This window comes from Myotis myotis, unplaced genomic scaffold (genome assembly GCF_014108235.1).
Source record: "Myotis myotis isolate mMyoMyo1 unplaced genomic scaffold, mMyoMyo1.p scaffold_m19_p_17, whole genome shotgun sequence".
Taxonomy (NCBI): Eukaryota; Metazoa; Chordata; class Mammalia; order Chiroptera; family Vespertilionidae; genus Myotis; species Myotis myotis.
The window spans coordinates 32,056,694-32,068,974 of record NW_023416321.1 but is presented as its reverse complement, the minus strand read 5'-3'; the positions used below and the strand labels follow the sequence as shown (position 1 = coordinate 32,068,974).

The following is a 12,281-nucleotide window of genomic DNA, read 5'->3' as shown; positions in this document are numbered from 1 at the left end:
CCCTTGTAAGTAAAACGAGGCACTGGAATTGCTTGCATCTAAAGATGCCGAAGCTGGTCCGGTGGATGTGTCTGTGGTCCACAGAGCTGTCAGCTGGGCCTCTCCCTGCTCTGCCTTCAGCGGGGGCCTCCCGGAGGGAATCCTCAAGGGGACTGGGAACGGCTGGGTGAGTTGTTATACCCCAGAAGGGAGGTGCTGTATTACCACCCTCATTTTATAGATGAGGAAACTGAGGCTCAGAGAGGCTCACCAGACTTGTCCATGTTCACTCAGCTAGTAAATTATGCTCCCCAGGACTCAGACACAGGCTTCAAAGCCGGTGTGCTTAACCACTGCACTACACGGCCCCACCTGGGGAACACATCAGCTTCCTGGCTCACATCTGGAAGCCAGAGTGGCAGGTGGGGGGCAAGGTTGGAGGTTTCCTTGGGAGGGTCTGCCCTTGAACCCCCTGTGGGCAGCTGAGTCACAGGGGACACTGAGGGCCCTCCACACTCCCTCCCACCTGGGCTGCATCCTACCCGGGAGCCTCCTACCCGCCCTTTATGAGTGAGGTGGAGACACTGCGGTTCCGCCTTAATGGTTTCTGTTGCCGGCTGCGGCAGCATGTTTTACGAGGGGTGGGGCCCGTGCCCAGTGCTGCCTGTGGCCCCACCCGGGGCTCCGCCCGCCTAGCTGCTGGGAGGGGTTCCCTGGAGCAGCTTCGTAATTACTTACTTGGGGGTGGTAGGGAAGGGCCTAGGGGCTCTCTCCTGAGGCTGGGGCACCCCAGGATACTCAGAATCTGAGAGTGCCAAGGAGGAGGGGATTTCTAGCTCCTTTCTTCTCCTCTCACCCAGATTGGGGTTTCTGAGGCCAAAATTCTGGCCCCTCTGGCTCTTGACTCTGCCTGGGTTTCAGGAAGCTGTCCCTGCCTTTGAGAAGCGCTACAGACAGACAGACAGACAGACAGACAGAAGAGGGTGGAGAAGAACAAAGGATGATGAGCAACTCTGTCCTCCAAGTGATGCTTTCCTCAAATCTGAGCCCCTGACACTGGTAGCTGAGTTATTACCCCCTAACACCCCCCATCCCCCCAAATCAGGGCTCTCCCAAAGCCATTCCAGTCGTTCCCCGCCCTGCCTCTGGAAGTAGGCTGGTCCCGGAGCATCACTCAGTATGCCCATCCTGAAAGCACACCTGAGCCACCTTCCGTGCCTGGGGCTGACTTGGAAGTTCTTCCAGATATTTAACCTTAATCTCCCTTATAATCTTAGTCCTCTTGCTCTATCCTTCCTGCCACTCACCAAGGGACCCTCCAGAGGCTAGTACATGGCAACAGACTCACCCCTCCTCCCCCTGCTGCGGATGCCTGACTCCAACAGCTTTCTGCTCTCCTTTGCCTAGCACCCCTTCCTTTCCACCACCCCTGACCACCTCTGGGCACCTTTCCGTCTCTCCAGCTGGTCCCCAGCCCCTGCCACCCAGCCCTGGTCCCAGTGGAGCTGAATCCAAGCACTCACAATGGGCTCTGGGCCATGGCCACCATCACGGCTTCAGGGAGTCATCAGGCCAGCAACACCCCAGGAGCCTCCATGGAGGTATAAATACTCCCACATGCCTGGACCAGCCCCCTGCCTGAGGGCTGGGGCGGGGCTGCTTCCCCAGGCCTGGCAGGCAGGTCACATGCCCCATAAATGCCATGGGGCCACAGGCCCTTCCCAGCAGCTCTGGGACCAACTGGGACCTGACTTCTCTGGATGGATGGCTGATGGATGGGTGGATGGCTGACGGATGGATTGGTGGGTGAATGGAAGGATGGATGGATAGAATTGACAGATCAATGGATGGACAGATTGATGGGTAGACAAATGACTGGATGGAAAGGTGGACACATGGATCAATAGACAGGCAGATGGGTGAACAAATAGCAGCTAGTGTGCTTGGATAAATAGACAGACTGATGGGAACCCTTGACCTGCCTGTGGATGCTTATTGGTTGATGGGAAGGAGGAGAATGCTTGGTTTCAAGGGGGGGATGGGGAAGCTCCCATTCATCCCTTTTTAAGACATATCTACCAGGACCCCTTCTCTCCTCTGCTATGACCACCTAGTCTGAGAGATTGACTCTCCTGGGTTCCCCCTACTCCTTAGATGCCCCTTTCCAGAGACCTCCCACCTAAACACCCCCAGTCCCCAAAGGATCTTTTGCTCTTGGGTATCCTTCACGGTGTGCCTTTTCCTCCCTCCTGCCGACTCTGGAGTCCAGGCTCTGCAGCTGTGAGCCCACCTTCAGATCTTGCTCCCAGAAGTAAGGTCAGCTTGCCCTCCAAGGTCAGCAGGTGGAGGGGGAGGCAAAATTAAAGAAACATGAAACCCTTACATGGGCAACTTAGGGAGAAGAAGCCACTAACCTCCCACCTTCCCTAGGGATTTTTAAAGGCATGACTGTGTCTGACAGCGAGAACAGGCCTGGCAAGGAACTTGTGGGTAGCCAAGGTGACCTAGAACCACTGGGGGCCCGACTGGATTGCTGGGCTGCTGGGGGTGGGGACTTCTTGCCCACTTAATCCTCCCAGGAGTAATGCAGTGGTCTGAGGCCTTAGACCAGGGGTGGGCAAACTTTTTGACTTGAGGGCCACAATGGGTTCTTAAACTGGACCGGAGGGCTGGAACAAAAGCATGGATGGAGTGTTTGTGTGAACTAATATAAATTCAAAGTAAACATCATTACATAAAAGGGTACGTAGTTTGCCCACGGCTGCCTTAGACACTGATTTCCAGGGAAGAAAGTTCTTTCTAATCCTCAGTCTGTCCCGCTGTGAAAAGGACCAAAGGATAGATGGTAATGTAGGGAGTGACTGAAGGAGCAGGAGGATTTTTCATAGATTATGAAACATTGCCTTCATCCTTCTTGAAAACAAGCTTCCTCCAGCCACATTGGCTGAAGAGGGGTGACAGAATGGGATAGGGAATGGGAGGAAGCTCCTTAACTCTGAGTACCCACCCATTAGCTCTGCCCATTTGTGGTCCAGAAGTCCCTCCTCCATATGAAGTCACTCAAGGCTGAGCCTGGTAGTCCCACCCCCAGCCTCCTGTGGGTTGCATTGGCCACAGGCTGCAGAATTGATTGGCTGTGGTGGTGATTGGCAGCTGAGCATTTGAACTGGAAGACCAATAGGGATGACAGAACCTTTGTTTCACCTCATACCCTCCTACCCTGATGTTTATCATCTCAGAAGGCTCCCCTCCACTCGGCTGGCCCTCACAAGGAGTCCTCACCAAGGATCCCACAAGCATCCTCTCCCAGCCCTGCCATCAGTGTGGCCCAGTCACAGGAATGAACCTCATTTCCTCCTTTATAAAATGGGATCCTCATCATTGCCCTACATACCTCACCTGGCTGTCCTGGGGACTGAATGAGAAGCAGAAAAACCGACACCATCTTGTCCACTGCTCCTGCCTCCTTCATTGGGGTCCCAGGCTCGTGGCACTTCAGGGGAGGAATGGTGGCTAAGATCTTTCCCCTTCAACCATTTGCCCTTCCCCGGGTGCTCCCCTTGGGGGTGGTCAAGAATGCTTATATCCAGCTGCATGCCCATCTTAGTGGAGGCATAAGATAGCACAGGATTCTACTATTTCTTCGGTTACAGGCCTCTCACGCTTAGACATATCATTATCAGAAGGACTGCTCATTATTACCAATCTATTTTTAGGGATATTAATTCCGCCACCACTACTAATAATACAGATCTAGTGTAAGACAAACACATACTGGCAGAGCCCGGCCCCCCACACCACCCAGAGCGCGCGTACACACACACACACACACACAAATACACACACACATACACACACACATGCACACGAGGCAAGCTTTACCTTAACTGCCTGGACTCATCAAACTTTGGAGTGAGAAGAGCACTGGGAAGGACTCTTCCCACCCAAGCCCCTCTCTATTTGAAACTGAGGCCCCACCAGCGGAAGGACTGCTCTCTGCCATGCAGGTGCCTGCCCGCTGGCCCTTCCTCCAGGCACCTGGGCTGGGTGAAGCCAGCTCGGAGCACCTAATCATTTTCTTGCCCATCTGAGGAGAAGGATGGGAAGTGGCAGGATGTGGGGGTTTCTCTGAACCTATCCAGCTCCTGGGCTCCAGCCCCCTCCTTCTCTCTCCAACAACCCCAGGTCCTCTTGGCGTTGTCATCCCAAAGAACTTTTGCTCCAAAACCCTCCCAGCCCTGCCAGATTGGACATGCTCATGGGAAGGCCCACAGAAGCCGAGCCTCCCCTCCAAAGCCACATGCTCTGTAAGACTCCACATGGGCTCCCCTCTCCTCCAAGAAGGGGCTGGGCACGCCTCTGACAGGGGACATTTCTGTGGTCACTCTGGCTCTGTTGTGGGGGGACTGCTAAATACAGAGTCTGATGATTGGGTTTTCTGATTACAGTAGTGTGTGTGTGTGTGTGTGTGTGTGTGTGTGTGCGTGCGCGTGTGTGTGTCCTTGTGCGTATCCAATGCCTTCCAAGACTGATGAGCTGGTATAGTCTGGGACATGCATGGCTGTGGAATTTACAAGTGTAGGTGGGATCTCCAACTGTCTCCCGGCAATCCGGTTCCAGAGACACACCCCATTCTGTGTGTGTGTGTGTGTGTGTGTGTGTGTTGGTGGCCAGGACAGCTGTAGTTTGTCAGAAGCAGTAGTTTCAGGATGGGGGTCAGGGTTGGAAGCCGACTGACCATGCACCCTCCTATGAGCAAGAGGTAGAGGGTTAGGTCAGACCTCCCAGGGGGCTCTCTGTTGCATCCTTGGGGATCTTGAGGGGTGCCCACTCCCTGGAGCTTCCAGAGTAGTCGTGAGAGCATGGGATCCCTTTTCTCTGTGACTCACGGATGGTTCTCTAGTCAAGCTCCCTAAAAGATCACGATTCAGCTCATTCTCTCCCTGGCCCCATTAATCTGAGCTGACTAAGCAAGAGCTACAGGCAGGGTAGAGACCCGGGGATGCTCATGATGGCAGGCATTCCTAAACAACCCTGCAGGCCTCCTTGCTTCAGCTTCTGCCCATCTCCCTGCCTTGGGACTGGCCATGCCAAATGGATTGGTTACACTCCCAGCCTCCCAGGAAAGGTTGCCACTGCCTCCTTTGGGGGCCCTCCGCGCATGTCTCTCCACTTCCCCCCGTACCTGGCACCCACCTACAGTGTAGAGAGATCCATCTGGACATCAGACCTCAACTTGTCTGGGTGGGAATGAGTTCATTTTTACTGTTTGGCCAGCATCCAGCCTGTAAGGTCCAGATAGGATCAGGAAGCCGAGGGCTTCTCCAGGGATGATTCTATCGCATCCGTTTTGTCCTAGCAGCATGGCCCTAGGCTTTTCCTGAACCCTGGGAGAATGCGGAGGACAGACCAGGACTTGATGAGGGGGGCCTGATGGGGGATCTCTGATGTATGGAAAGATCCATCCTGGGAGGTGGGGATGGTGTGAGGTGGGGAAACGGTATTAGGGGTGAAGATGGAGGTAGGGCTGAGGAGGTGAGGAGGAAAGAGAAGAGAAGGGTGGGGTTGTGAAGATGGGGGTAAGCCCTCGCTAGCGTGACTCATGTAGTTAAAGTGTTGGCCCGAGAACCAAAGGGTCTCGGGTTTGATTCTGGTCAAGGGCACATACCTGGGTTGCAGGTTCCTGGCCCTGGTTGGGGCGCATGCAGGAGGCAACCAATTGATGTGGTTCTCTCTCACATCGATGTTTCTCCCTCTCTCCCTCCTCTCTTTCTCTCCCCCTTCCATTCTCTCTAAAATCAATGGGAAAAACAGTGAGGATTAACAAATTAAAAAAAAGATGGAGGTAAAATTGAGGATGAGGAGTTGGATAGGAAGAGCACTGGGTTGGGGTTGAAGATGGGAATGGGGATAGGGTTGGGCTGTGAAAGGAGATAGGGCTAGAGTGGAGGGGTGAGGGATGGGGTGGGGGTTGAGGTTGAGGGTGAGCAGAGAGGTGGAGGAAGGGACAAAAGGTGGGAAAGGGTCAATTGGAAAGACCAAAATTATTCAGGGACCTTTGATTGATGCTTCCGAGATGCACTCTCCTGGAGGTCATCGTGTCATTGCCCTGCTCCTGGGCATGTTGCCAGCCCAGCCACACCCGTCCCTGATCAATGGCTGCTTCTCCACTCAGGAAACCACCTCCTGTGGTCACATAGTCCAGCCAAGTCAGTTTAAAAGATTGAAACATCTGCTGAAGCCTGCGGGGGAGTTCAACCAGCCGAGATTGGCTTCTGCAGCAGGAGAGACTGACATGCGTCTTCAGAGGAGGGATGGAGGGCTGTGATTGGGAAGGAAAGAGGGCAGGGCCTGCCTGCAGGACCTCTGTCCCCTGAAAGGGAGGCAGGCAAAAGTGGCTCCCCACAGCCCCCTCCTCATTCGAGTAGGGAGATGGAGAGACTCATAGAGGGGCTGTGGGCATGGGGCCTTCTTTCTGTCCCTTCTCGTACACAAACTCCCAGGCAATGGCCAGTCTCTGGCTGTGTGTTTGAGCCCTGTGCAGGCAGTGGGTGTGCTTCTGGTCCATGAAAACTCAAACTAGAAGGAGGGAGGCTAGACATCAGGAAGGACTTCCTGGCTTGGAAGGATGGAGAATGCACTGGAAGCGAGGGCAGAGGAGACCCTCCCTGGAAACTAAAGGAAGGCTCTCCCTGAGACCAGGGAGGGGACACACGACAGCTTCCCAGAAGCCACGTGTCACCAGTCGGCTTTCCCCTAGTCTTGAACTGTATCGAGCCTCTTCCCCTCCTCACATGGGTGATGAAAGCTGTTGGCTGGGGCCACGTGGGGTCAGTGTGTGGATGAGACCAAGATGGGAAGCAGGAAGCGGTCCAAAATCCCTAGTTGTGTTTTTTTTTTTCTTTCCTTCCCAGGAGCAGAATCGAGAGGATTCTGGGGCTCCCTGAGCCCCTGGGAAATAAAACCCTCTGAGAACTCCCTGGCATTCCTGGGAGAACAGGTTCCTGGCCCTGGGAGGTGAGTGAGGCGCCGGGCCTGGGGGGGCAGCGTGCCTCGGCAGGCCCTGGAGCCGGGAGCTGAGCTCGGCAGAGGCAGGACGGGCGGGGCTGGGCGGGAGCTGGGAGGACATGTGCCTCTCCCCATGGCACCTTCTCCTCTGAGGATCCCTAGCCCGGCCTGGCCCACCACCAGAGAGGAGCCAGGCTAGTGGGGACGCCCTGCTACTGCCTGCATCCTGGGGGTCAGGGAATGACCAAGGTGTTGCCAACCGCCTGAGCCAGGCACCATGGAGACCGGACTGGAGTGCAATGCCACCCTCCCCATCTCACCCCCAAATCAGCCCAGAGGAACTGGTATTGTTCAGTGGGGAACAGAGAAGGCTGTGAGGCCTGGCAGAGCTGGACCCTGTAGCCCTGGGACTTCAGACTCCAGGGAGGACTTCATGGCTGTGAGGGATTAGGAAAGCGAGGAGGGGGGCAGTCCTGTCTGGCGTGGGAAATGACCAGCTTAGAGGCAGGGGGATGGATGAGGTGACTTCTCAAGAGAATGGACCCTCTCCACCGGGTCGTTTTCCTCTGATCAGCTGGGTCTGGCATAAAGCACATACAGGCATATCCCCCCGCCCCTGTAGGTGCAGAGAGAAGAGGCAAACACGCCCACTTGGTAGAGTCTACACTTCATCTACCTTGCTCTTTGGACATTTAGGGAGGGCCTGGGGGACTCCACGGGGAATGCCAGAAGCTTACCCGATCAGGTAGCGGGTGGGGAGGAGATGTGGGAGCCAGAGGGGGCTTCCTGCTGCTCCGGCCAATTCCCTCCGGCATTCACTTCCCAGCCCCCAATCCTAGGTTTCAAGGGTCTGAGAGCTCCCTGCAGATCCCAGGTTTGCTCACTCGGCCCCTCGGCTTCAGGGTTTTCCAGGGAGACATGTTCCTAGACCCCCGGGGGAGTCTGCCTCGAGCTCAGCATCAGGTACCGGCCACAGCACCTGTTTGCCACCTGTCTGCTTCCCCACCAGGTGCACTGCTCCTTCCTGCAACCCAGACCTCCCCCCGGGCCCCAGGCATCTAGAACCCAGCCCAGGCTGCTCGAGATGTTGCCTGATCCAACACACAACCTTGGCACCAGCAGCCCCCAGAGCTGGGCGCTCCCCTTTCTACTTGGAAAAAAACACTAACTTGGGAATATGCCTCTCTGTCTTTCAGCTCAAGTTTTTCAGTTCAAGCACTTCCGAGTCACCATCTTCTCCCAGCACAGGGTGGCTAAGCCTACCCTCTTAACACACAGAGGCTCACACAAACTCCAACCAAGACCAGAATGAAAAGCTCCGCTACAGCAAGAAGGATTGAAGTTAGACAACCTGAAACAGGAGCAAGAGGGAGGAGCATGGCGGACAGGGTCCTCTTTGGCCTCCAGGCACTCACCCACTTCCTGAGTCTCCCTTGAGCTGCAGTGAGAAGATGGGGAGGACCCCAGTGCTCTCAGTCACTTCCCGGCTCCATTAAAAAAGCAATCCCTCCCACCCCATGCCTGGCCAGCCCTGCTGGCCTCCACGGCTGACTTGGGCCGGGTCTCCTCTTACCTGCTCAATGAAGCAGGTCGGCGTGGGGCCCCGAGGCTGGGGGGCCAAGAGCTCAGTCCGCCTGTCAGTCCGTCAGCTCGCCCGGCCGTCCCGGGTCTGTGCTGACATCAGGTGAGGGGAGGCAGTTGCTGGATGAGCCAATAATTATGATATCAGCTTCCCCTTGCCCCGAGGGGCTGCTGCCAAAATGGGGAGAAGAGCAAGGTGACTAAGAAGCTAGTTTGCTCCTTGGCTCTTGTTTGACAGGTACGGGCTCTTGTGCCCGCCCCAGCCGCGCCCTGGCCCCCCCAACCCCTCCCTCCTCCTGAGCCAGCCCAGGCCCCCTGTCTCTGCCAGCAGGCACAGCCTGTGGCCTGCGAAGGAGGGGGTTGTCCCGTGGCCCCCACCTGCACTCAAGAACGGGGATGTCAGCCCCCGTAGGTGGGGCACTGGCCTGTTGGGACATGCACACGTGTGTCAGGAGAGCCGGGCCACCACATATATGTTCATGGAGCCGGTGAGAAGGTTCTGGGGCGCAGCTCTGGGTGGTGGCCCCGGGGTCTCTGAGGCCCGGTGTGGACGAGTGGTAATTGTGGCTTCTCAAGGGCCAAGCACAAGTACAGATGTGCGGAGAATGCTCTGTCCATGGGGTCTGGCCATCTGTCTGTCTCTCTATGATCCCTCTGCCACCTTTGGGGTGTCTCCTTGTGTGTGTGGGTGTGTGCACCCATGTGTACATGTGTCGTGACTCCCTGCGTGTGTCTGCGGGCACGTGTGGCTCTCTGTGTGTCTGTACGCTCATCTCCTGGTTGGTGTGCATCTGCATCTAAGTCTTTCCCCATGTCTGTGTGGGAAGCCGTGTCCCTGTATCCAGGCCGTGTCCATATCCTCTTGTGTGTCCTGTGTGTCCATGCGCATATCTGTGCTCTGGGTCAGCAGTCCTTCCCTGTGTGTGTATCTGTGTCACTGAGTGGGTGAAGATGGGCCCCGGTTCTGTGTCACGACCCGCGGCCACTCTTTATGGCCTAGCAGTGATGGGCAAACTGCGGCTCGGCAAACCGCGGCTCGCGCGCCACAGACGGCTCTTTGGCCCCTTGAGTGTGGCTCTTCCACAAAATACTGGCTCTTCCACAAAATACCGACTTCTGCGCATGGGCCACGAAATTTCAATCGCACTGTACGTGCGCGCCCACACGTGGTATTTTGTGGAAGAGCCACACTCAAGGGGCCAAAGAGCCGCATGTGGCTCATGAGCCGCGGTTTGCCGACCACGGGCCTAGAGAATGGAAACAGAAGCCCATGTGGTTGTGGCCTTGGTCCTGGCCCCCAGAGTCCACCTCGAGAGTGGAGAGCCTGGTGAGCCCTGGAACTGGCCCCACTGCTCCTCCCTGGACTCAGGCCTGGGGCCTGCCCCTGGCTCCCTGTCAGCCTTCCCTGCTTCTGCCCAGACCCTGTCCCCACCACTTCCTCACTGCTTCCCTTTTCATCATCTTTGTCCGACCTGTCTCCTGTCCCTGGCCATTCTTCCCCGCCTCTCCTTCCCCTTCCTGTCCTCAAAGCTCACTTTCATGTCTTCCTGGGGCTAAAGGCTCCAGGGACCTAGTGGTAGACCTCTTGCCCAGCAAGACCTGGGATTTGGCTTCTGGCCTGAGGGTGTGGACAGGCCAGCTCCTCCCCTCTTACTCTATCTCATTCCAAGGAGGATGGTAACGTCAGCCTTGGCTAGGATGGGGGAGGGGGTGGTGGTCTTTTGGCGCCAGTGTGGAGTGGACTAAAACTTTTGGAGACTTCTTTGTCTAGGCAGGGAATATCCATTTCAGAAAAGAGGGTGCTGAGGCAGATAGCAACGCACCCATCTGCGAGTGATGGCTAGCTGTGTCCTCTTCCATACACATCACTCCGAGCCTCCGTGTCCTCGTCTCTTAACAAGGGGTAATATTATTTACCCATAGAGTTGTTGTGAGGGTTAAGTAAGATTATGTTTAAAGTTCTAGCACCATGCCTGGCATATACTAGATGCTCAATAAATGAATACGTGCCCCCTTTCTCTTCACCAAGCCCAGTGGTGCTGGGTGGGACATGAGAATGTGGTGGTTTGCCCAAGTGGGTATAGTAATTGTGTTCTGGGGCTAGAACAGGGGCCCTGACTCAGTTCACCTTCCCCTGGGTCTCACAGCAGCAATCAAAACCCTGTTCCCTTAACCTAATAATTGATGAAATTTCACAGTGAAAGAGCAGCTGTCGGGACCTACTAGTGTGTTTGCGACTTGCTCCCTTCTGATGTATACGGGGGGGGGGGGGGGCGGCTAATTGTTTCTTCTAGACTCCCAGGTAATTCCACATGGGTAATCTGGGCATGAAAGTTATAAATTGGAGGCTGCTCTCATTGCTATCAATCAACATTATTCTGAAGGCCCTAACATTGCAATAAGATAAGAAAAAGAAATAAGGGACATAAATATGAACAGGAAAGAGGCAAAACCTTTAAGAATTACCAGTGATGTCATTGTTTACTTAGGAAATCTAAGAGAATCAGCTGAAAAACTATTAGAACCAGTGAGAGAAATTATTAAGGTAGCAGAATCAGAATACATGTTAAGTATAGAAAAATCAAAGCCTTTTCTATACAACTAATTGGAAAATATAAGGAGACATAACCTGCAATTCACAGTAGTAACAACATTACAAAATACCCAGGAATAAACTTAATAAGAAATGTATAAAATCTATAAGAGGAAAACAATAGAACTTTACTGACAGACACAAAATAAGACTTAAAAAAATATAAAGGTATATCATGTTCTTGAATTGAAAAGCTCAATATAATATTCTAAAGATGTCAACTCTGCCCTAATAATCTATAAACTGAGTATAATTCAAATCATAAGTCTAATCCTGCCCTGGCTGGTGTGGCTCAGTTGGTTGGGACATCATCCCATACACTGAAAGGTTGAGGGTTCTATTTTGGGTCAGGGCACATATCTAGGCTGTGGGTTCAATCCCCGGTTGGGGTGCGTACAAGAGGCAACTGATTGATGTTTCTCTCTCACATCAATATTTCTCTCTCTTGCTTCCTCTCTCTCTAATGGACACATACTCAAGTGAGGATTAAAAAAAAAAAGTCGAATTCCCCCTCCCCCAACTTTATAAGCTGACTCTAAAATTTGGGGAAGAGTACATACATGAGAATAGCTTAGAACTTTTTAAAAAGGAGACTAACAGGGGAACTTGTCTTGCCAGATTTAAAGATGTTCAATAAGCCTTCTGCAATTAAAACAGTGTGATTTGGGTGCAAATTAGCAAACAAATTAGTGGGAGATAATAGAGTTCAGAATAAACTTGGGTATTTGTGAGAATTGGGTATATGATAATAAGGTGTTTTAAAGCAGCTGGAAGACAAAAATTCTTCAATAAATGGACTTGGGATAATGGGCTTTCCATTTGAAAAAAATAAAGTTAAGTCTTACTTCTCACTCTACATAAAAAAATCCAGATGGACTCAAGATCTAATATAAAGTGAAAACCTTACAAATAAATAGAAAATATATAAGAAACATTTTCATAATGATGGAGTGGAAATGGCATTTTTAAAGCATGACATCAACTCCAGAAGCCATAGAGGATTATATAACTTGGCTAAGGAAAAATTAAATATTTCATTGGAGTAAAATACGCCGTAAAAAGTTAAAAGACAAAAAAACAGCCTGAAAGAAAGTGTTGCAACACATATAACAAAGAGTTG

At 53.2% G+C, this 12,281-nt stretch overlaps 1 protein-coding gene across 4 annotated transcripts in view; it reads right to left on the bottom strand.

Moving 5' to 3' along the window:
- The window catches only part of FOXN1 (forkhead box N1), a 28,373-nt gene extending 19,562 nt beyond the window's left edge, over nucleotides 1-8,811 (bottom strand). For 2 of the 4 annotated variants that reach the window (XM_036340694.1, XM_036340695.1), the window contains exon 1: nucleotides 8,561-8,810. The gene's annotated coding sequence lies outside the window, so the exon portion shown is untranslated. Of the gene's footprint in view, nucleotides 1-8,560 lie in introns of all 4 variants that reach the window. The other 2 variants (XM_036340693.1, XM_036340692.1) reach the window with 2 other exon arrangements.
- Between the last annotated feature and the right edge of the window lie 3,470 nt (nucleotides 8,812-12,281).